Source organism: Sus scrofa, chromosome 3 (assembly GCF_054392235.1).
Source record: "Sus scrofa isolate SSC_HxYL_T2T_F1_AM1 chromosome 3, Sscrofa_HxYL_maternal_Yorkshire_Landrace_v2.0, whole genome shotgun sequence".
Taxonomy (NCBI): domain Eukaryota; kingdom Metazoa; phylum Chordata; class Mammalia; order Artiodactyla; family Suidae; genus Sus; species Sus scrofa.
In genome coordinates, this window is record NC_139385.1 from 116,534,381 (window position 1) to 116,560,723 (window position 26,343).

The window sequence follows — 26,343 nt, forward strand, 5'->3', positions numbered from 1 at the left end:
GATAGTTCTTAACTGACTTAAAGACTGAGTTTCTAGCATAGAGCTTCTCAAATTTGATGCACGCAATATATCCTAGGACCTGATCCCTCAGATACAATTTTGATTCAGTAGGTCTGAGCTGTGCTTAAGGTTCTGTAGTTCTAGAAACCTCCCACATGTTGTTGGAGTTGTTTATGGTGTTAGCCCATATGTCTGACTAGGGGTTTTTGTTTTTTGTTGTTGATCTAGGTGGTATTCATCAGAACTGTGCTTATGGACCACATTCTAAACCACACCCTCCCCCCAAAAAATTAAAAACTTATGTGTCTGAGTGAATGTAGAATCTAAACCGCTATGATCCACCATCCTACTTTGTCTGAGGACCTCAAAGTGGCATGAAGGTCATATAACTCTGAGGAGACTGGGTGATGCTGGTCTCCTGGGAGTAATAAATGAGGATGCTTCACATCAGTGTATGGTGGCTCCGTTTTAATAACCGGCTAGAGAATATCCTTCAGGCAGAGCAAACAGGATAGAAATAAAGTGAGATGGGAATAACTCTGGATGGGTCACAGCCAAGTCATGAACCATGTTGATTCCCCCAATTTACTGTCACTTGCTTAGTGCCTGTCAGGGCAGCCAGCTGGTTTTCCTCCAGTATATTGTCAGCATACCCAATTCTGTTTTCTCTGCTTCCACAGATACTGTAATGATTATCCCCACAAGGAAAAATCTGAAAGATGAATGTCTTCAAAATTGGAAATTCCTTCTTTTAACAGCTAAGGAAATTTGATAGCTGTAGATCTCTGAAAATAAAATTGTATTATTTCAAAGGGTGTTAGTAATGGCTTATAGATTTGTGTTTTGATTTGCTCTTATCTCCATTGAGGGTCTAGCAGTTTATTTCTGGTCTATTTTCCTGAACTTTTTAGATCTTTTAAAGGAAACTGAAATTATCCCATAGAGAGCAAAGAAATAGTAGGCCATTTCTATTTCATACACAGACTGAAATGAGTGATTAGTAAAATTGAGGGTATTGGTGAAAGAGAAAAATTAGTTAAATTTTTAGGGAAAAACACACAAATAAGCAAGCAATCTAATCAAAAGCAGTAATGAATTGGCACTTACTGCAGGATTGAGATTCTCAGGACATTACATTCCTTTCCTTAACATTCTTAGTGGTTTTGAGGTCCTTTATTGACAATTAAAGGTATTATACATTCAGTTGATGACTCTGCCTGGATACTGTGTGTGTGTATTTGTCTGATTTGGATGTCATTATTAGAAAAAGAAGGGAGAATCTGGTGTATCAGCTCCACTTTATTCATATGTGAAATCAGACAACATACCTCAGTCTCAGGACAGTATTCTTAATTGAATATAAGCAATATATAAAACACTTAGCATTTTTACTTGCACATAAATTATCTTCAAATACTCTCAACAATCCATATGAGTATTTCATAGGCTTCTATCTCTGACTCTGTTTCATTGAATCCTGAGAACATTCTTATGAAGGAGATATTGTATCATTTTGAAAACAGCTGCGGACACTGAAGCTTAGAGAGGTAAGGGGATTGGCCCAAGATCGCGTAACAAAGAATTTACACAACTGAGTTTAAACCCCAATTTTCTGATTTAAAATCTCTGCCTCATATCCTCACACTGTTGAGAAGCAAATGTTTAGGGCATTGGAGAAATATGAGGGTACTCCCTTTATGGATCTTGGAGCAAGATGTTACATAGGTGGTGGATGAATATCTCTCTTATGATGCCTTGAGATGGTCTGATTATGTCAAAACCTCTTAAAGATAAATTTTCTTGGCTCATCTCTGGAGCAGCAATGATCAGTCTTTTTAGTGTTTTGTCATTGGTATGTAGATCTGTTGATTTCCCTTAACTGTTCCCCATTTAGGTTCTGTCACTTACTCTGCTTGCCATTCAGCTTGTTCTTCAGTTGTTGTAAGTTTTGCCTTCTCTTCCACAGATTTCCCTACTCTTCACCCTCACTGAAACTTAACTCCTTTATGTAAGAACTAGAGTGGATTGCTTCCTTTACTATTTTACTTTTTCTGCTTTCAGCACCAGGCAGGATTGATTACCTTTAGAGTTGAGTTAACTCCATTTTATTTATCTTTTGAGATGTGTCTTTAATTGCTAAAGGGACTGCCTGCTATTTCTTTTCAAATTATACTGAAATTGCTGACTGAATTTCACTACAACTACCTGGAGGCAAATTTGGTGGAAGATATTTTATGTTGCTTCCTGAGCCCCACAATGAAACATGCTATGTTTGTTTCAAACTACCAAAGCTGGCTTCAGTCCTAAATAAAGTTTCTAAAAATTTTTTCTAGCCAAACATTTAATTGTTCGTATTTTTAAAACTGCCAGCGTAAACAGCTAGGTTCCTCCAACTGTGCTTGTGAAATATTTGATCTCATTTAGAAGCAAATCATTCACACCCTCTGCCAGGGGACCATTGTTGATAAAATTAGGACTCTCTTATCTGCCAAGGGACTGTTTCCTCTTATGCACAGAATTCTTAATAAGATGGCTTAAGTGCTGCCCCTGCCTGGTTGGAAACCTTATTGCTTGTGGCTTTCTGGTTGGCAGAGGGAATCCCTCCTTCTGCATTTGCTATCCCATTTTAACCCAAATGACTAAATCCTGCCTTTAGGATCTGCCAATGCCCATGGGTTGGATTTGGAATCTAAATGTCCTCTTTACCTTTGGTGTTTTGAAAAACTTATAAATTGAGGTGTGGCATATACCTGGTGTGTAGTTGCATGAGGAAATGTCTTGAGGGGTATCTCAAGCTTGCCTTCTCCTGCTTTCCCTCTAAACTGAGTCTCTGTGGTAGTGAATTCCCTGCTCATTGAAGTTGTGTACCTACTGTAGATGGTTAGTTAGATGGCTTTCTGGAACATAGGTAATATTTGTAGTTGCTGAAGGTTGGGGATGTGTTACAACTAGTGGCAAAATGAATGCCCAGATGTAACTGCAGATGTTACCAATTAGGGCCAGTGCCATCTTTCACAGCTGTGGGCCCTAAAACTCTCTCACTTGCAGATTCAGAACTATCTGATCCTTAAACTGGTGAGAGCCTGCACCGATGGGATTTTCCAACTCCTTTCTTTTTGGCTAAGTGAGCTCTAGAAAAGGTTTGTTCTTCCCATAGATAGCCCAGTCTCCTGGCTTGACTTCTCAGGACTCTGGCGACTAGTTTCCCACCTAGTTACTTTTTGAATCTGGCCTTGACTTTCAGTTAGGCGTATTAAATTCCTATCCTGGCTCTTTGATCCCAGGGGTGGCCTCTACTTTGAAGATATCTTTTAAAACCACCCACCTGCATTTCCAGCTATGGCATGGATTTTTACTTGTACTGAAAACTTCTGCCAACAGGAGCCATGCCCTGCCTTGCACCTATAGGGCAAATCTCTTGGCCCTGAAGACTGGCTCAGATGGAAATTAAGAGCACCACACCCTTTGGACTTGATAATATATAATCTTAGCTCCTCTTTAATATGAACCAGCCATTTATTTCTGCCTACTTTTCCCCATCCATTTTCGAAACTGGCCTTGGCTCATGATTTCTTGCTGATTGGAATTTCTAGAATGCCACACTTTATTTAGACAGGTTTCTCATACATTTAAAAATCACCTGCTACATAGGTGTCATTTACCATGGATTATTAGTATCACACACAATGATAAAGTAAAAGGAAAATAGAATTTTAGAGTTTTCTTATATCTTAATTTAGTTCTAGTTTATTTTCTTTCTGGATCCTTCCCAAGATTATGTTTAAGATTTATTTGTTTTATTTTATTTTTGTCTTTTTAGGGCCGCACCTGTATCATATGGAGGTTCCCAGGCTGGGGGTCCAATTAGAGCTACTGGCCTACACCACAGTCATAGCAATGAGGGATCCAAGCCACATCTGCAACCTACACCACAGCTCACAGCAATCCTAGATCCTTAACCCACTGAGCAAGGCCAGGGATCGAACCCACATTCTCATGGATCCTAGTCGGGTTTGTTAACCACTGAGCCACCATGGGAATTCTAATTTCTTTTTTTTAAAATAAGTATTAATCAAGAATCTAAAAGGTGACAAATGCTTTTATGTCTTGTTTATTGAAGCCAAATCACTGTACTTTGAGACTCTTTCCTATTCACAGTTGAAGAAAGTGAGACTTAGAGGGAGAAGCAATTTGCGCTGAATTATACACACGTAAGACATAACCATGGCATGATTCAAACCCAGCTACTTCTGATACACAAACTCCTTTTAACAATTCAGAACCAAGTACTTCAAATACCTTGGTTTCCTAGTAAAGGAGAATAATGCTTAGAGAAAGTAAGATACTTGCATAAACTAATTGATTACATTATGCAGGATTTCTGACGTCTAATATTTCTTCTGCTGGACTGCACTGACTTTTAACTTAATTAGACAAAGCAATTGAAGTAGACTATACTAATATTCATGCAGTGGTGGAACATCGCCCTTTATTTTCTCTGCATTGGCATGTCCCTGATCTCTTCTGTGCTCTTGTTTCTTCCTTGGACCTTTTATCCTATTCCTATGACCATGCCCTCCGGATAGTGTGGGGCTGGCAGCCTCAGGGCAATTGGAGTTACTTGGACCTGAACAAAGTTTCTGCTGTTTTTTTGTTTGTTTTTGTTTTGTTTTTTAATAAAGTTCTGAAAGAATAAGGTCTTTCCCACTGGGTTAGCCTTCTACCTCCTGTATTTCCTGTACCGTAAAATTGTTAGCGTTTCAAGCATCAGAAACCTCATCCTAATTCAGCCACACAAATTAATTTACATCAATATCCTTAGGTTCTGAAAGAATCAGAGAAGCACAGAATGGTTGAGCTGGAAAGGATCCTCAGTGTAGGTCTAAAGGAATTAGGGAGTGGCTTCTATTGAAGTTGGGCATTGTGCCTAAAAGGAATCTAATATATTCAGTGTCTGCTTTCAGTTCCCCTTTGATTTCCTTTTATATGTGTCAGCACAGGTATAGACTTGTGCTCTCTTAATCCATTTCTGTGAAAAAGCAGTGGAATAAGGTGTGAATGGCTTGGAGAGCAAATCACAGCTCTGTTATGTGTGGGTAACACCAATGCATATTTCCAGACTGAATGCTTTTGAAAACTCTGTACTAGCAAGACTGATCCCTGGGTCTTTGTAGTCAGCTGAATAAAAAAGCACCTTCTGTAAATAGTAGAAAAAAAAAAATAATGTATTGGGGAAATTTAAAAACAAAACAAAACAAATAGAATGTAATTAGGCAGAAACAAAAGTGTGGTGGGCCTCACCTTGGAAACCCTAAATTTCAATGGCTAATGTGGGTCTTCTGCCTTCCTCACAATCCTAAATACTACTCAGGGCAAGTTAGTGTAAAACTTTGATTTTGTGAATTAAAGTCCAAAAAGGCACCAATGAACAATATGACTGAAAGATTTTACTGCAGGACTGATACCAAAAAGGATTCAGAGGACCGAAATATATATCCACATTCACATTTGTTTGCACATCTGTGACTATGTTGTCACAGTTCCATAATGTCACTATATAATGAAGCAAATATTTAAACAAAATGTTAAGGGCTAAATCACCCAACTATGCTTATTTTCAAATAATTTCTTATGACACAAATCTATTGAGTTTTGCTGGACTCAAAAATTGCTTTGACATTTAGAGGCATTGTGCCCAGAAATAGTGTGATCATGTTAGGTAGGTCCAGGACATGAACCATATTCATAGTGCATCAGGTAAGAACAGGTTGTTGGGAGGAGAATAACGCACTTTCAAATCTTTCACCACATGTTGGAGTGAGACTTGCCTTGAACCATAGAGCTGGCCAAAGTCCACATGTATAACTGACATTAATTTTGCAATGTAAATAAGGCTTACTTCCTTTCCTAGAGAATTTGAAGCTAGGAAATGAGAAAAGGATATACCCAAACCTTTGTTTATTCATTACATGTATATCAACCTGTTTTGCACCAACCTTTTGTTGGGCTCTTTTGTAGGTGCTGGAGGTACTGGGGGAGAAAATTGACAAAAACTTCTGCCTCCCTGAAATTTACATTCTAGTAGAAGGAAACTAGCAATAAACATATTAGATAAACCAAAGCTATAGTATGACAAAGAAAATAAGCACTACAGAAAAATCTAGAGCAAGATAAGGGGGCTTTGGTAATTGCATATTTAAATAGAATACTCTGATACTTTTCTGAGAAGGCAACATTTAGGCCAAATATCCATGGAGAAAAAGTGAGCCATGTGAATATCTAGAGGAAGGGAATGTCAGGAAGAGAAAACATCACATGCAAAACTCTGGAGATGTGAGTGTGCCTGGATGGTTCCAGAAATAGTAAAGAAGCTGGTTATCAGGAGGGAAGTGAGCAAGGGGATAAGACCTGCGAGAAAATGGTGTGGGTGTGGTGGGGAATGGGAGATATTAGGTTTGTAGCTTTATAAGCTTTGTTTTGACTCTGAAGACATGGGAGCCTCTTAGTTCTTTGAGCAGAAAAGAAACTTGATCTGATTTTCATTTGGAACACTCTGGCTCTTGTGTTGAGTGGAGTGTCCTGGGGAACAGTAGACTCAGAGAGACTGGTTTGTAGTATAGGCGGTAATATCAGGTAAAGTTGAATATGAGAATAATGGAAATTTCTGTACGGGCAAAGTAGCCAAAGTCATTGCAAAATAGATGAAAATGTGTCTAAAGCAATACTTGATTTTCAGTAAGTGAAAGTCAGTAGTAATGAAAACAAAGAGGTTGGAAAAACTAGCTTATTCACTTTCATGTGATGTAGGCAGTTTCTAGCTCAGTGTGATTTGAACTGTGCCGCATGGTCTTCTAACTCATTGCTCCAAACTCCAATATGTTAAAATGCATAAAAGCATCGGTCCTAGAAATCTTACTTTAGTGGTAGTAAGAAATCATCTAACCATAAATGGGTACTAATATCCTAGCATGAAATAATGTATTAGGCTTTTGAGGTCAGGGATAGGACTTCAGAGAGCAGGACTTACAAGGTGAAATTTTGGTGGTTGAGAGGTAGAGGGCTGTTTTGGAACCATTATGGATGGTTCTAAGCAACTAAGCCTGGGTTATGGCTTTGAGTGCTTAAGAGCAGGTGAGGCCACTGAGGGGGTTATGGTAAATTAACTAAAAAACAAAAATCCGCCTAAATCACACTGCTGCTTTAGGGCTTCCCAGGATCCCAAGTGCTAGAAAAAGCTTGCACCCATGTGTTCAGATGGGATCTTGATTTAATATCAACATTTGCTGGAATTCCTTATGCCCAGTGTGTTTTCTTTATGTTTGCAGCTGATCTGCATAATTTAATTAGGTGTGTTCTGTAATGCAATGACAGAAACACTTCAGTGGAAAATTGCTTTAGGTCTCTCTTGGAAGGAAATCTTTTGGTGATAATAAGTGAGCGTGATCTAATTTTGATAGAGAAGGGTGGAAAGGGTGAGAAGAGAATTTCTGTTAGTGGGACTGAAATTGAAAAGAATTGGAGCAGAGCAAGAGTCATGGATTGAGGCATGAAGAATTGGGGAGGCTGTACCCAGTGGAGCCGGGTGACCCGAGGCTTATCCCTCACATTTCCATACTCTTCCAGTCCACATACTCACTGCCACTTTGGAAAATCCTCTTATTTGGGTTTTGAGCTAAAATCATTTTAAACCAGTCCTTCTAAAAAGGCTCTTTTAGCATGTCTGTCTGCCTGATACTTTCCAATGAACAACTAAGAAATATAGAAATGGAAAGGGAAAAATAAAAGGCAGATAGGGTATATTTTATCTCAGATGGATTTGTAAATGGCAGAAAAGACAAAGACATTAGCTTTTTTAGTTTCAGTGCTAAGGTTGCTATGTAATCATTCAGGCAATGTTCTTTTAGTTGTTCTCTATGGCATCAGTAATAAGCTTAGTGCTCTTCATCCCCCACAATCCCCTAAACTAACTCTGGGGAAACTGCCTTTTGGGTATCGTTTCAGGATGAAATAAGGATTGCTATGGTCTCCTCCCTCAAATGTTTCTTCTACCTCTGTGAGGATTCCATAGCAAATATTAATAAGGGTAAATTCTTTTACGTTTAGAAAAGGATAACATGGGAATACATTTAGAATGGAGAATATTGATGTTCTAAGACAACTAATATAACTTTCTTATTGTTTCCTCTTAAAAGCTTCAAAGAATGCCAGGCTAACAAGACATGAGAGAAACACTGAAGGAGGTACAGGAATATAACGCTGTTATGTAGTGTGTGTGCTGATGGAAGCTGTTCCAGTATTGAAATGTGGTCTACCCTGGATTTCACAGTTTCTGTCCCTGGAAAAATCCCTTGCCCTGTATTTTTTATTTTTCTTTTCTCTGCCCCTTTGCTTGATGTCTTCTTCTTCTTTATTATTGTAGCCTTGGCCTAGTCTTAAAAAAACCCTAAACTAGTTTTAATACAACATAAATGGTGACATTTTCCTATTGCAGTCTTCATCATATTGTAAGAACTCCCCTTTGACTCTGAGAAAACACATATGAAACATTCATGATTACTCCCTGACACAGCACCCTGCATATGCCGCCCACCTGCCAACAAAGACAGCAGGAAGAACTCACGCCCCGGAAGCTAGGTATTAACTGGAACATTTCTAGAGTGTTAGGGTTAACAAGAGGAAGATGAGTGGCCACTTCCGGGGCATCCAGTTAAGCAAGGGTTGAACTTAAGCTTTCTGTCTAACCATTTCCCCACAAGTATTCTCTCTTTTGGCTTCTTTCTCTCTCTCTGTTTTGGCTATGCATTGAGTATAATATAATGACTATTCTGTAATAATACTGAGAAACATAGCAGATTATATTTCCTTGTTTTTGTGTTTTGTCTTTTTTTAGGGCTGCACCTGTGACATACGGAGGTTCCCAGGCTAGGAGTCAAATTGGAGCTGTTGCTGTCAGAGTAAGCCAGAGCCACAGCAACGCCAGATCTGAGCTGTGTCTGCTACCTACACCACAGCTCACGGCAATGCTGGAGCCTTAACCCACTGAGCAAGGCCAGGGATTGAACCTGCAACCTCATGGTTCCTAGTTGGATTTGTTTCTGCTGCGCCACGATGTGAACTCCCAGATTATATTTTCTTAACATGTCCTTACAGAGATTTTTTGGTCCTACATACTCTCCTGGAGCATTCCATACTCTTATTACAAGGTGAAATATACTTCTTGTCCCTTTCTCTTGAACCTGGCAGAGTATTTTGACTTCCTCAATGAGTACAATGTTGCAGAAACAATACCATCTGACTTCTGAGGCTATGTCATTAAAATGGATTTGGGTTCTTTGTCTTTCTCTCAGAAAGCTTGTTTCTAGAACCCATCCACCATGTTGTCAGTAAGCTCAAGCTGCATGGAGAGGTTATGTATAAGTGTTCTGGGAATCAGCCCTAGCTAAGGTCCCAGAGAACAGTTGGCTTCAACTGCCAGATATTTGAGTGAATGATATTTCAGATGATTTTAGTACCTAGCCATTGAGCTATGCCAACTCATGTCAAATGGAGCAGAAATGAACTGTCCCTGACAAGGTCTGCCTAAATTACAGATTTGTAAGCAAGGTAAAATTCGTTGTTTAAGCCACTAAGTTTTGAGATTGTTTGCTACAAAACAGTAGATAATTGGACAAGGGGGAAAAAAAAACAAACTACATTCTGAAAAGAGGAAATCCTAGTCTATAGCTGGAGCAAGTTTTCCTTCTAAGAAGCAATCTTGATGCAATATAACTATAGCAGACATAGCTGCTTTTGTCCTTTTCATTAATTTTGCTATATAAAACATTTTTTTCTTAAAATTAAATCATTGGATAGTGAAAGAAAAATGTGAAACACTCTGCTATGTCTTCTAACAGACTGGGCATATATATAAAACCTAGATGCTACCATGCTTTTCCCTAAAGATGTAGCACTTCATTATTCTGGAGGCTTCTAATCTAACATCCTCCACTCAAAGGGTAGGCCCCAGGCTTTCCTTTTCTCCTATTTCCTATCTCCTTTGCAGTTGTCAAAAATGAGACTCAAGGTCACCAGAGATTATCAGGTGCCTTCAAAGTAGCCAGCAGCTTTAGAGTGCTTAACTCGCTAGACTACTGCTTTCATTTTGGTTTTGGCCTCTGAGGACATCCTTTGCATGCTTATAAAGTAAAAACAAAACTCTTTTTCCTAAGCCCCAGCATTTGTAGTTGTTTCCAGTAAGAAAATTAGTTTTCGGGATATGAGGGTGCTCATTTGCCAGAATTAAAAACTCGGCCTTCTTTTTAAGGTAATTTATATTGAACAATACAGACCTCTTGTTGGTCTCCTCTTATGTGTCACAATATAATTTTCAAGTAAATTGACTAGGATGGGAATTCAGTTTAAAATCAAAGTTAGAAGTTTATTCTCTGTGTAATTCTCTCAAATAATTAGGAGGTTGAAATGGCAACCTTGACTTTTATTAGCTTTTTTAACCAAATGGACTGCTAAACACCAATTATCTCTCCTAACTCAGCTTTCTTTGAGCTTCATTTGATGACCAACTTTATTGAAATGATAGTGGGCGGTTTCTTTCTTTGTGGATGTGCTCTTGAGTGTCATGACGATACTCTTAGGTATAAACTGCACCCTAGTTTTATTTATTTTATTATTTTCCTGCTCCTTTAAAAATTTTATTGACATAAATTTGATAGTCTAGTATATTTTATAAATTGAATCAGCTACTCTATTCAGCAATAGTTTCATAGCCTTAAAAAGTAGAATTAAGGTGAATAGAAACCTGCTATTTTCAATTTTTAAGTTCTTCAGCAATTCTGTGATCCTCTCTGAGACCTTTGGATCTTTCTATATATAGTATTCCTTTGGTGTTTCCATAAGAAAATATATATTTACACACAGAACGTGGGAAGAGTGGAGAGATGGACGTTAAACATGCCACTGGATTCCAGGCACTTTGTTAAAATTTTAAAGCTTGCAGGCTAGAGGCAGGTTTTTAAAAGAGTAACTTTAGCTTCTGAGGCAGAACAGACATTTTCTCAGGCTAGCTCATTTGTTTTTGATTCTCTGTATTTTTTAAGGGCATTTTTAACCAACTGACCAATCTGGGGAGACCTACAAAATGAATGTCTTCTCTTTTATGGCTTAACGGTCTCAATGCACAAATTATAAATCAAATGTCAGCAGATGCTACATGAAGCAAACATTAAACTCAGAGAGTCAGAGCTTCAAATGGTAATTTTGTAGGGAAGTTGATATATAGTCAATAAAAGAAACAAAAGTTATCGGGAGAAAGATGAGCCACATAAGGTTGACGTGAAGGAAAGTCATTCAGAATAGCATCTGTGTATGAGACAGTCTGACTCATATGAAGTGAAATGTATTCACACTAATGACCAGAGCATTTGATTATCAAGTAACTCTAGTCACCTGTGATTATCTGGAAATACAATAAAGCTGGCTTGTAAAGTTTTAAAAAAACATGATTATGGTGCTGTTTTACTGAAGGTCCAATATCATCCTCCAGGCTTATAAAGATGATCTGGGTTGCTGAACTGGAAGCATTGATCTGAGGAATATGAAAGAGTGAAGCTAATTGTCCATATTTCCTCAAATTGAACTTCATTGAAAATAAGCTTAAAATCTTCTGACTTTTGACACTAAAAAGCCTTATCAAAACAGCAACAAGTCAAGAATAATTAAAATGCAAATTATCATAGTTTATTAAATAAATAGAATTAACCAGCTCTCAGAATGCTGAATTTAAGTTTTGTAACATACAATACTATGTACAAACGGTATTTATAAGCAAGAACATAAAGTACTGCATTATTTGGAGCTATTCAAATTAGTACTTTGAATAGAAGCATTTACAGGTAGGTAACATTTAATTATCAAAGCAAACAGAAATTGAAATACACATTAACTGTGTAAACATTTCAGGTAAATTAAATCAGTCCCTTATCTATAGCTACAGAAAGTTAAACCAGGAGCCCCATCTCAGACAAGAGACTTCAAAAATCAACCCTTGAGCAAAGGGTTAATTAAACTCACCACTTGAGAACTACATTCTTGACCAATGAGAGAGGAAAGAGGGATCTGAAGCAATATAAAGATCATCCTTTTGCTCTTTTAAAAATTCCCTTCTGGTTTAAGTAGATTGAAACATAGCAATCTAATTAAATAAACCCCCTTTCCAAAGAGTTTTCGGATTGACAGTTTTTATGTAAATTCTAAATGGCTATGTCTCCTGGCGATATACAAGAAGATGGTAATATCAATCATAGCTCTTCCCTCTTCCTTATTTATATCCATTCATTCCTGCTGCATTTATTCATTTGAAAAGCATAATTAATAATGAGCACTCTTCTAGGTATGAGGACCAGTGAAGTGAACAGAAAAAACAACAGTGTCTAAAGTCACGCACAAAACCTGTTGATTCTTTATTCACGACTCTAGTGCTTACTCTGATTAACTATTAATTCATGATACTAATTTATTTTTTTGAGCATAGTAAGATCCAAATTCCTGTCCACGTCTGAGTTTGTGGTGTATAGCTGGACCAAAAATAAAAGCTATAAAGCAACATTATTAGTGCCACCATATTTGTCAGCATATTTGTAAGTAATTAGGGAGAATTACTACCTCACATGGCAGGTGTCTGGGAAGGCTACCTAGGGTGGAGGATTTATGTCTGTAAATGTGAAGATAGCTGCAAGTTAGAAGAAGGAGGGTGATGTATAGAATATTTTATGTTATAAAAGAAGCACGTTCAAAATTACAAAGGTGTACAAGGCCAAATCTGCAGATAGGTGATGTGGCTACAACGCAGGTCAAAAGGTGGACCTGGTAAGAAAAGAAGGCAGAGAGGCAGATAAATCCAGAAATGTTTAAAGGGCAAACTTAGGAAGTTTGAATTTGCACCTGCTAGCTATGGAGGGCTGATGAATGCTGTGTAGCAGGAGGAGACGGGCTGAGAGTTCTAGTTTCTAGAGAAACCACCTTGGCATCAGAGTAGAGCCTCTTGTCCAGCTGGTCTCTTCTATAATGGAATTTGTTATTTGAAGGCACATTTTTGCTGCCATGCTCTTTTTTGTTCTTGACTACAAGAGTGCTTTTTGTTTTTTTCATTTCTTCCCATCCCAGTCATAACTATTTCTCAAGGTGAAGTAAAATCTTCACTTTCCCATCCAGCAACCTTCAGGAGATGTTACTGAGCGTGTGCAATGTCAGACATGGCTCCTGCTCTCGTGGAGGATTTCCCAATTACACCATCTGGAAATTAATCCTCTTTATTTCACACTCCTCTTGGAGTTGGTTCATACCACTTGTAGGACATTTATTTGGAATTCCCTTGGTATCCCTCAGGGTTCTGTCAGGAAACATTCAGTGACTCACTCAAATTGGGAAATTTGCTAAGTTGAGTAAAAGGACTTTAAAGATGCAAGAGCTCTGATCCCTGATGCTGTATAACAAACTACCCCAAACTTAGTGACATAAATTAATGAGTATTTTATTATACTTAAGGATTCTGCAGGTCAGGTATTAGGTTAGGGCCCAAAGAGGATGATTCTTTTCTGGTCCATCATGGCTGGGGCTTCAGCTGAGAAGGCTCAAACCTGGGGCATTGACTTGATGGCTGGGGTCAGATTCATTTGAAGGCATCTTCTCTCACATGTTTACCACCTGGGCTGGCACTGTTTAGTGGAGCATATATATATATATAGTCTTCCCATGTGGCTTGGCTGGAATTCTTTACAATAAGTTTGCTGTGGGATAGTGGAACTTATTTTTTTATGTCATCCTGGGGCACAACAGGATACAAACAGAATGGCCTCTTTTGACATGGCCTCAAAAGTCAAAAAGTACTGATTTTGCTGCATTGTATTAGTTATTATTAAGTGTCTAAGGCCAGTCCAGGTTCAAGCAGAAATATCCTTGACTTCATTGCATGTTGGGAGGGGTGTCAAAGGATTTGCATATATGTCTCAACCTGCCACAGCAGGGTTTATAAAAGCTAGTAAGGGATAGCACAGTGCCCTGGGTCTAGCCCTAGCGATAGCTGAGTTTCTATTTCTATTTCTGAAGAAGCACAGGAAGAGAGAATTTCCTAGAATTGAGAGCTACAGGAAAGAGCCAAATGATGGTACTATGGCCTTCAGGAAAAAGATAGAGCTAAATGAGGGCAAGAGTGAGAAGGATGCAGGAAAATAAACACCTGACCTCCCTTTTTTTCATTGGCCAAACTCACCAGGAAACGTGGGAATTCATTCCATTCAAATCAACCTCCTGAGTCTAAGAGTAGAAAGTGGATCTGGAGGGACAAACAGAATATCCATCACCATCCTTTTATTACAGTTAATTACTTACTCCCAGCTTCTAAATATGTACCCTTTATCATTCTTTCTCTATTTAACAATGCACAAACAGATAAGGTTTTTTTTAATAGGAGGAGCTTAATATTTGTTGAGTGAATGATTAATAGCTACTTATACAAATGAATAAATACACAAAGAATATCTTTTTATATTAGATCCCCCCTTTTTAAAGCTCATGTAGATTTAGAAATTATTCTAATACATATCTACTAGAGAGTCAATGTCACATTATTTTTTTACCATATACATTTCTTAATGCTTAAAGCATAGGACTTAACAACAGCTTTTATCAACAATGTTTAAAACAGAAGCAGTCATGAGTATAGATTTATTCACAGCGATAATGGAATAATGTTTCTGACCTATAATGTGAGCCAAGAAGTTAAGGGAATTTTGAAGCAGCTTAATTCTGTTGGTCATGGTGACTCAAAGCAGTATTGCCACTTCTAGGAAATGTCTTTGGAATGTGTTCTCTTTTTGTCAGTTTTCTAATAGAGAAGGATATTGGGATGTTGAAGGGAAAAGAAGTCTATCATGTAAAATATGCATTAGACTCTAAGAAAAGCAAGATAGATTAGGGGTTGAGAGGCAGTAAAGGTTAAAAAAAAGTGTCATTGTGGTAAACAGAGGTTGATGTAGCCTCCCACTGTATTTCTCTCAAGATGGCTTATACAGTTAATGAAGAAGCTAATGCTAAGGGGGAAGATGAGTGACTTGTTACTGGGCACATAAGCAATGGGGTCCTACTGTACAGCACAGGAAACTATATCCAATCTCTTGGGGTAGAACATAATGGAAGGTGGTATGAGAAAAAGAATGTATTTATATGTATTACTGAGTCACTATGCTGTACCGCAGAAATTGACGTGACACTGTAAATCAACTATACTCTTTAAAAAATGAAGAGCTGAAGCATTTATTACTCTCCTTACTTATTTGTGTTGCATTATGGAAAAACTAAAATAATACATACAAAAACTGTATGGAATGGCAGAAAAGTTCTTATTTCAGTATATTCAGGATGGAGTTCCCATTGCGGCTCAGCAGGTTATGAACCCAACTGAACCCATGAGGATGTGCGGTTGATCCCTGGCCTCACTCAGTGGGTTAAGGGTCTGGCATTGCCATGAGCTGTGGTCTATGTCACAGATGCTGCTCAGATCTGGTGTTGCTGTGGCAGTGGCATAGGCCAGCAGCTGCAGCTCCAATTTGACCCCTAGCCTGGGAACTTCCAGGTGCAGCCCTGAAAAGCAAATACACACACACACACACACACATTTTATATATATATATATATACACACATTATGTGTATACACACATATTATATATATATACTATATGTGTATATACATGCACATGATGTATATGCGTGTGTATATATACACATTATATATAATACATATGTGTGTATCTATATATTTGCTTTTCAAAAATATGTATATTTGTATGTGTTTATACATAACATAAATATATACATGTATTTATACATAACATATATATATTCAGGGTGAAATTATAGCTGCTCTATTCAAGGGAATGTTCTGAAAGTAGTAACCAGAATTGTTAGAAGCTAACTATTATGTGCTTGGCCCTCAGTGGCCCTCCACTTTCCCAACTTAACTGAATGAAGCAGATGATTATTTCCTTCTGAGCCCCCAAAAAATTTGGCAATGAATAAATAGCCCAAGTAAGTAGCAAATCAAGGACAGAGACCCAAAATCTTAAGCTTAAGGACATAGAATTATGGTCTTTCCCACAATCATGCTGCCTTCCGATTCATGATTAGGTAGTACATTAAAAAATGAAAGAAAATATGATTTAGTGTGTCACTGGGGGAAGGTAATAATTATAGAATGTACTGATGACACAGATGACATGTATATGAGACTTGGCTCTCAGTTTTTAAAACATGGCTTTGTGGGCTTCCTGAAAAGGCATACAGTGGTACATTTATTGTAATGATAAATCTTAAGTTATTTTAAGTAGATCAGTATGAATTCAGCATCCTGATTAGCAGCAATATTAACATTTCTCAAATTCCAGTTTTACATCATCCCAACACCTAATTATGGGTAAATGAATTTACTCAGGTGACTAATCAAAGGTTAATTTTTATTTGGCTCCTATAGGAATTTGAAAGCCTGGATACATATTTTAGTTGGCAGAATAGAGTTATTTCTTAAGTCTTTTTCTACCTTATGTCTTTTTTTTTTTGTTGTTGTTGTTGTTGCTATTTCTTGGGCCGCTCCCGCGGCATATGGAGGTTCCCAGGCTAGGGGTCGAATCGGAGCTGTAGCCACCGGCCTACGCCAGAGCCGCAGCAACGCGGGATCCGAGCCGCGTCTGCAGCCTACACCACAGCTCATGGCAACGCCGGATCGTTAACCCACTGAGCAAGGGCAGGGACCGAACCCGCAACCTCATGGTTCCTAGTCGGATTCGTTAACCACTGCGTCATGACGGGAACTCCCCTTATGTCTTATATATTATGTCCCTACATCACAACATGCATTGACTTTAATATCACAAAACTCTCATGAGTCCATGTGTTGCATTCATGTTCAGTAGTGATAATGTATGTTTTTATTTTCACGTACCTCCATAAAACAAAAACATTTCACAAATCTTTACTGCCTCATGTATATGAACCAGAGGCTGCTTATATAATTTATCAATATTTTATACCTCTCTACCTTAATCAATGCATTAAGTTTGCAAAGTTGAGTTAGGATAATTATTAACACTTTAAAAAAGCAAAATAAACTTACCTAACTAGGGATATGTTACAGTGTAGGTGATTTTGCTTTCAGAGAGAATAGTTATATGGTGACTGTTATTACTGTGCTGCTCATCCAAAAGAAATGGTTATTTGCTGGCTTTGCTTCCTTCAGTAAATGGTGTCCTAAACTTTCATGTTATATTTTAAATTAAACTTATTCAAATTGAATAGACTCATATTAGAACATATCTTCTTCCTGAATCTCCACTTGCCAACCTTTGTGTATAACTTCTCTGCCTTTGTCAATGAGACACTATTCTCCTAGACTTAGGGTAGTAATTTTAAGCAAATTTTTTTCATTGACCCCCCATTCTCTGTCTATTTAGTCATCATAACCCACCACTTTTCTTTCAAAAAGCCTTTCATATTCATATTTGTTCTACTTTTCTATTCTCACTGTCATTGCAGTTCATACGTACGGTAACTTGAAGAATTTCCAGGAGAATTGGGGACTAATCTTGGTGCCGCTGGAAGCACTGTCCACATTACCATCTTCGTTTATAAACCAAGGAAGCTGAAACTTAGATAAGTTGAGGGTTTTGCCAAAGGTCATGAAGTTAGTTAGTAACTGCCAGAGGTGAGGTTGGAATCTTGGCCCATGCTCATCCCACTCTGCTATTCCAACCTACCTCAAGGAGAAGGACCTTGTGATGCTTAAAGTTTTGTAAGTGTGCTAGTTTTTCCCAGCAAATTGTTAATATCTTAAGTTAATGATGTCTTTAATTTCTTTAAAATGTTATTTAAATGCTGATGAAGTAAGCATAATTCTCTGAGTTAGAATGTGATAGAGAGAACTTTGGGAGAAAAATTGAGTGTATTTATTTCCCAGATCTTAAATAAAGATCTGGGTATAATCATGTGATCTCTAGTTAGGGGCTGAGCTGATATTTATTGATGCAGAAAAGGAGGTTATGTTGGAGGCTGCAGTGGGGTCCATTAGAACGAATAACAAATGTTGGATTGCAGAATAACCTACAAGAGGTTGGCGACAGATGAGGTCCAATATTTAAAATAATGGTCTGTGAATCTTGTCATCAGCAAAGAAATGCACTGTGATTCAGATTTGTACTCTGAACTAAGAGTTGTCAATTAGTATTTTAACATTTTATATATTGGTTTAGAGGTTTAGAGGAACACTGTACATGTAGAAAATATTCATCTAACCTGTCCAAGAATATTTGAAAATGTACCTAAAAAAGGTTAAAGTGTTTCCTAGGTATATGACACAGCCAAGTTATGCTCATTATTTAAAGTTTTAATATCATGTTACAATATCTAGTTTTAGGATCCTTTGCTCTCTGCTATACAAGGCAATGTCATTATTCTCCTTGGTAATGGCATACTATCTTAACTATCTTTTCTTTATCAAAACTCTACTTTGATCTTTTCCGTTAAATTAATTCCCTCTTTTGCTTAATTAGCTTTTTTTTTTTTTTCTTCATACACTCTCTGCTCTGGGAACATAGACACTTTCTACTTCAGAAATGGACCAAAATTGCCTGGAGTTATTTCTAGCTTAAAATTTCTCAGACTCCATAGCTAGAGCATCACAGGTCATCTCATCAGGCTTACTCATTAAAGAACAGTCAGTCCATAACCCATGATATTATCTCTTCTTGTGGTTTGTCTAAGGTCAGTAATTTTTTTTTTCTGGGTTATTACTTCCATGGGGCTTTTGCTGTTAAACATTTGTGATTTGCATAATTTCTTCCAAGAAGATGAACTCATTATTTTTTAAAAGTTTAATACCATTTTCTGCCTTTTATTTATATTTAAAACTTTATGTTTTGGACTTTGCAACTGTAGAACACATCATATGTTTTACATGTATGTCTATCAATCTTCTGAATAACAGAAAATTCTTCACAATATTCATAAAATTAAAAAAATCAGTTATTGATCTCTGCGTTAGATATTGTAGTTATTGCAGAGACAGTAACAGAGTTTGCCCTTGATGAATTTATGTTCTAGTAGGAATGGTAAACAACGTGTAACTCATACTTGGTATTAATTGCTTTAATTCCAAATCTGCCGTGTATACAGTGAATTATTAGACAAATCATAAGACCTTACTTGATTAGCTTCTCATGTGGTCATTTGTAAGCATTGAACAAGAAAATGCACACAAATTGCATGCTGTGATAACCCAAAATTCACTATATGCTACTTGTTGTATTTTCATTGTGCATGGTAGAAGTATAAGTGTTAGGAAAGATACTGAGACGGTGGTCTGAAAATTCAGTTGAATCACAGTTCCTCATGGGGGATGGATGTCATTCAAATATTATTTAATTGGGGATAATGGGGAGATAAATGTTAGTCAAACTTCTGCTATTAGGATATACTGCTTTATCTTTCAGTCTTCCATGTGCTTGGGTAGATTTCTACTCATTATAAACAAATACAATAAGGAAAGAGAAATCAAAAGACTGGAAGGGGAAAAAAAGAAGGAAAGGATGCAAAACTGAAAATGACATCATAAAGACCAAAAATAAATTTGGAAAGGAGACTAAAATAAAAGTATTAGTAGGATGCAGAATATTAGGGAGAGAAGTATAATGTAAAAAAAAAATTCAACTGAGCAAAGTTTAAAAATTTTAATGCCTTATTCAGTGATTGATAAATCAAACAGCATCCAATCTAGCATATAGAAAGGAGCACTGAGGAGCTGTATAAAATGTAAAAGACTTTAATATGCAGAAGGGAGCAGGAACAAGGAGGTTACATTGGGCAAAAACAGAATGGCTATGGCAAGATCACTTTCCTTTAGGAAATGGCAGGGGTCTCTCAGGCAGATTACCTAACGAGTGCCTATTAGGCAACTCCTGATTGACTGGTTTAAGATTCCATTTTTAGGAGAGCGGAAACTGTAATTAAGTTTCATCTCAGTTTGGTGATATGAAACTTGGCATGAAAGGCTCCACTTGGGGTCTGTTTTCTTGTTTTTAACAATGCAAAAAGAACGGGAGTGTTACAGAAGAAAACAGGTTCGAGAAGTTATTATTAACGCTAATGTATTTGCCTAAAATTAAGAAAGGGGTCTGCAGTATTTAGCAAAATTTAGATAGCAATCAGTGGTTTCATATTTTTTTTATAGTGGCAAAATATCTTCAGTATCTCTTATTTATGAAACCACATCCATCCATATTCGTATCTCATTTATCGTCAAGGAAAGGATCATCAAATGGCAGGAGGGAGAAGCATATGTAAAATAAAATATTATAATTAATATAAATGACAGTCACAGCCAGTTACCTACTATCTTCTTTTTTTTTTTCATAACCCAATTTTTTAGAGTATCACTGGAACTATTTTCAGGGTATGTTAGCACTTAGACCATCCCATTTCTCCCCTGGGTTCTAAAGGTGGACAAATAATCTGTTATGACTAATGAGACCTGAAGGGGAGTTTCTGAAAAGATTTTCCTCCTTAATAAAAAGAAAGAGGTAGGCATAAATAATTGCAGACTTGCATCTTTCCCCTTCTTCCTGCTTTGGATTACACTTGTTAGAGGAATTACCATGGTTATCCATGTGAATGTAAAAGTCAAAAAATCACTAAGAAAGTAACTCAGGGTTTTAAGATCATTGGGCCACTGGACTAATTTTGTAATAACCACTTACCTTTGAAATTAATATTACCAAAGACAATAAACTCTCATTTTAGGTGACCTTTGACATTTTGATCTTGCTGATTGAGGAATCAAATTAATTCAAACAAATACTTCCCCTTTATAGGGACTGTTCAAGAACTCAGAGGAAATGTCCTGGAAGATGATGGAGAAATAATACTGGATGTGTTTCCTATAACACAACCCATGTCATAAAATACTCAAATAGGCTTCTCTAATATATATGCTTACCGACCCTAGAAAATTGTTTTTGGGAGTTTTGATCATTAAAATACTCTGATGTTGTAACATCTGAACTTTTAGGATCAGATCAGCCATCACATTTGAAATTCATCACTGAAAATTCTTTATTTGGAGAATTAGTTTTTTCAAGAAGGTATTTATAAAATTATAAAAATTATATACCTAAAAATACATGCACATATACAAGAACACATACATACATACATATATAGCTTAACATTTAGGGTCATCTAACCTCCACTTGCCTTTGAAAATCCCAATAAATAAGTTATCTAATTTGAAATCCATTATACTTACATATTACAAATTTATTCTAGGAGTTCCCATAGTGGCTCAGTGGGTTAAGAACCAGACACGGTGTCAGTGAAGATGTGGGTTTGATCCCGGGTCTCACTTAGTGGATTAAAGCTCTGCTTTGTCACAAGCTGCAGTACAGGCACAGATGTGGCTCGGATCTGGCATTGCTGTAACTGTGGTGTAGGCCTACAGCTGCAGCTCCAATTTGACCCCTAGCTTGGGAACTTTTGTATGCCACAGATGGAGCCATACAATAAAAAAATATATTTTTTTAAGTGATTCTAACTTGTTTACTTATGCATAGAATTTTAGGACCAGTTTGTCACTAGGTAAAAAGCTTATTGACATTTTAGTGGTGTTACATTGAAAAGAATTGTGGAGAATTAATACTTTAAAAATACTGCGTCTTCCAATTCTTAAACACAATAACTCTTCACTTATTTAGATCTACATTGGTTTCCTTCATTAAAAGTGTATAGTGTTTAAATAACTTTTAAAATTGCACCTCAAAAAATCAAATACCTCGGAATACACCTGACCAAGGAGGTAAAGGACCTATTTGCCGAGAACTATAAAACTTTAATCAAAGAAATCAAAGAAGATGTAAAGAAATGGAAAGATAGTCCATGTTCCTGGATTGGGAAAATCAATATTGTAAAAATGGCCATACTACCCAGAGCAATCTACAGATTCAATGCAATCCCTATCAAATTACCCAGGACATTTTTCACAGAACTAGAACAAACAATCCAAACAGTTATATGGAACAACAAAAGACCCAGAATTGCAAAAGCAATCCTGAGAAACAAAAACCAAGCAGGAGGCATAACTCTCCCAGACTTCAAGAACTACTACAAAGCCACAGTCATCAAAACAGTGTGGTACTGGTATCAAAACAGACAGACAGACCAATGGAACAGAATAGAGAACCCAGAAATAAACCCTGACACCTATGGTCAATTAATCTTTGACAAGGGAGGCAAGAACATAAAATGGGAAAAAGAAAGTCTATTCAGCAAGCATTGCTGGGAAACCTGGACAGCAGCATGCAAAGCAATGAAACTAGACACACCCTCACACCATGCACAAAAATAAACCCCAAATGGCTGAAAGACTTAAATATACGACAGGACACCATCAAACTCCTAGAAGAAAACATAGGCAAAACACTCTCTGACATCAACATCATGAATATTTTCTCAGGTCAGTCTCCCAAAGCAATAGAAATAAGAGCAAAAATAAACCCATGGGACCTCATCAAACTGAAAAGCTTTTGCACAGCAAAGGAAACCCAAAAGAAAACAAAAAGACAACTTACAGAATGGGAGAAAATAGTTTCAAATGATGCAACCGACAAGGGCTTAATCTCTAGAATATATAAGCAACTTATACAACCCAACAGCAAAAAAGCCAATCAATCAATGGAAAAATGGGCAAAAGACCTGAATAGACATTTCTCCAAAGAAGATATACAGATGGCCAACAAACACATGAAAAAATGCTCAACATCGCTGATTATAAGAGAAATGCAAATCAAAACTACCATGAGATACCACCTCACACCAGTCAGAATGGCCATCATTAATAAATCCACAAATAACAAGTGCTGGAGGGGCTGTGGAGAAAAGGGAACCCTCCTGCACTGCTGGTGGGAATGTCAACTGGTACAGCCACTATGGAGAACAGTTTGGAGATACCTTAGAAATCTATGCATAGAACTTCCATATGACCCCACAATCCCACTCTTGGGCATCTGTCCGGACAAAGCTCTACTTAAAAGAGACACATGCACCCACATGTTCATTGCAGCACTATTCACAATAGCCAGGACATGGAAACAACCCAAATGTCCATCAACAGATGATTGGATTCAGAAGATGGGGTATATATACACAATGGAATACTACTCAGCCATAAAAAGGAATGACATAATGCCATTTGTAGCAACATGGATGGAACTAGAGAATCTCATCCTGAGTGAAATGAGCCAGAAAGACAAAGGCAAATACCATATGATATCACTTATAACTGGACTCTAATATCCAGCACAAATGAACATCTCCTCAGAAAAGAAAATCCTGGACTTGGAGAAGAGACTTGTGGTTGCCTGATGGGAGGGGGAGGGAGTGGGAGGGATCGGGAGCTTGAGCTTATCAGACACAATTTAGAATAGATTTACAAGGAGATCCTGCTGAGTAGCATTGAGAACTTTGTCTAGATACTCATGTTGCAACAGAAGAAAGGGTGGGGGAAAAACTGTAATTGTAATGTATACATGTAAGGATAACCTGACCCCCTTGCTGTACAGTGGGAAAATAAAAAAAAATTAAAAAAAAAAAGTGTACAGTGTTTACCCTATAAACCCTGCTACTATTTTGTTATATATATACATACATACATATACATATATATAAACTATAACAGATATATATAATATTTTGGTGCTACATAGCATTCTTTTTAACTTTTCCAATTAAAATTTTTTTTATGGCTGATATATAGGTATATTTACTTTGACCTTAAATCCTGCAGTCTGTAAAATGAAAATTTATATAAGATCATATGTTAATTTTCTCTACTTTTTCTTGCTTAAAAGAAGTTTAGGTTGGAGTTCCCATTGTGGCCCAGTGGTAACAAACAAATCCATGAGGATGCAGGTTCAATCCTTGTCCTAGCTTAGTGGGTTTAGGATCTGGTGTTGCCCTGAGCTGTGGTATAGGTCACAGACACACTTCGGATCCTATGTTGCTGTGGTGCAGGCTGGCAGCTACAGCTCCAACTTGACCCCTGGGAACTTCCATATGCCACAGGTGCAGCTCTAAAAAGCGGAAAAAAAAAGTTTAGGTTGTTAATTTAAGACTCGTCTTCTTCTCAATCTTACTACTGTACTTTTCTCTTTCAGTACTGCTTTCACCACATCCCACAAATTTATATCTGTTGTATTTTCACTCACTTCAAAATGTTTTAATTTATTTTGTCTTTTTCTTTGATCCATAAGTTGTTTAGATGTACATTACTTAGTTTCTAAATATTTGGGGGTATTCTAGCTATTATTTACAATTTAATTTTATTATAGTCAAAAAATAATTTAAAGGACTTCTATTCTTTTAATTTTTAAGATTTGTGAGGGGGCAGAACAAGATGGCAGAAGAGTAAGAGGTTGTGCTCACCTTCCCCTACAAACACATAAGAAAAAAAAAAAACACATCTACATGTAAAGTGACTCACACAGAACATCAACTGAATGCTGACAGAAGAACTTAAACCTCAAAAGAGGGCAAGAAACTCTTGACATAACTGGGTAGAACAAAAGAAAAATAGACAGAGAGAAAAGGAATCAGGATGGGACTAGCATTCCTGAGAGGGAGCTGTGAAGGAGAAAAGGAACCCACACCCTGGGAAGCCATCTAACTGACAGAAAGATCAGCTGAGTTGGAGGGACCTCAAAGTCGCCGAGAAAAACACAGCAGCTGGATTGAGAATAGCAAAGCAGAGTGAGAGCTGCACAGATCATCTGAACCACTGGCTTGGACACCACAGCCTGAGATGCTCAGGCAGGAACTGAACTCTGAGACTCAGGCTCCGGAGGCCAGTCCCAGGGAGAGGACTGGGGTGCGTGGTATGGAGACAGCCTAAGGGGCTAAAGAGCAGTGTGCCATGGGCAGGGGAACAGTATGCCATGGGTTGGGGAGGGGAACACCATGGCAGAGGGAACCCAGGAGAAGGTCTGGACCCGCAGGAGAGGCAAGGTACCGCTGTTGGAGAGGGAAAGAGGAGGAGGGGTGGACCGCCATAGGAAACTCCCTGCACCAGAGTGTGCACATGCCCACAGGTTCTCAGAGGGCAGGGCAGCTCTGGCGCAGGCAGACTATGGGCAGCTAAAAACCTTTTGCTCATTTAGAGGAGACTGGGCACTTCTTATGCAGGCTACTGGTGGCCAGGCACCTCTTGTGTGGACTAAGGGAATCAGGGGGCTAAGTGAAATGTGGTGCCTCTCGCACAATCTACAGGTGGCAGGGACAGACCATGGTGGTCATCTCAGAGGCCAGAGGGAGGTGTGGCTTGCCACCACTGGGGGCCTGTGAGAGAGCTCCACCTGAAACCCCAGTCCCTTCAGGGGTTGGCAAAAAGAGGGCACTGCAACCAAGCACCATATGCTGTTGCTCTCACTCCCCTGGGAACACACCCACCCTACAGCTGCCACTGCCAAACGCTCTGGGAAACATCCAGACACTTGGTCACTGTCCTTTCCCATGACCCTATAACTAGGAGGGGGCTAAGTGGGACAGGGTGCTTCTTGAATGGTCTGCAGGAGGTTGGGGCAAACCACCACAGTTGTCTCTGGCTCCAGAGGTGGGAGTGGCTCACCACCAATAGGGGTCTATGAACAGACACCACTTGCAGCCCCATTCACCTCAAGGGCACCACAGAGGTGGGCATTGTGACCAAAAACCACCTGTTAATGCTCTTACACCCCTGGGAACACAGCTGCCCTGCTGCTGCCACTGCCGAACGCTCTAGGCAGTACCCACCTGATCTCTATCACTTCCCAGGATTCTGCAATTAGGAGCATCCTGTACAACACCTCCTATGTGGGCTGAGTGAGACAGGTTGCTTCATGCAAGGTCTACAGTGGCAGGGGCAAACTACTGCAGTTATCACTGATTCCAGAGGCAGTCATGGCCTGCTACCACTAGGGGTCCCTGAACAGGCACCACCTGCAGTTCCAATCACCTCGGAGGAGGGCATTGCAATTGAACACAAGTTATTGTTACTCTCACTCCCCTGGGAACTCATGTACCCTGCTGCTGCCAAATGCTCTGGCCACCTTATAGATTTGCCTCATTACCTCTTCCCAGGGCCCTGCAACTAGGAGTACCGTGTGCCACCTTCCTGCAGGTCCTTGCTGCTGTTGAGAGCCCAGCAACCAGGCACCAACTGTTGGCCCTACCCATTGCCTCCTTCTCCCTGAAAACACACGGAGCATCCTGGGGATAATAG

At 38.3% G+C, this 26,343-nt stretch overlaps 1 long non-coding RNA gene across 2 annotated transcripts in view; it reads left to right on the forward strand.

The window, feature by feature from the left end:
- Window positions 1-26,343, forward strand: part of LOC106509856 (uncharacterized) — a 967,706-nt gene that overhangs the window by 433,307 nt on the left and 508,056 nt on the right. Inside the window, exon 4 of one of the 2 annotated variants that reach the window (XR_014842304.1) lies at window positions 17,580-20,725. The exons of the other annotated variant lie outside the window; for it this stretch is intronic. This is a non-coding gene — a long non-coding RNA (uncharacterized LOC106509856). Of the gene's footprint in view, window positions 1-17,579; window positions 20,726-26,343 lie in introns of those variants that run through there. 2 annotated transcript variants of the gene reach the window in all.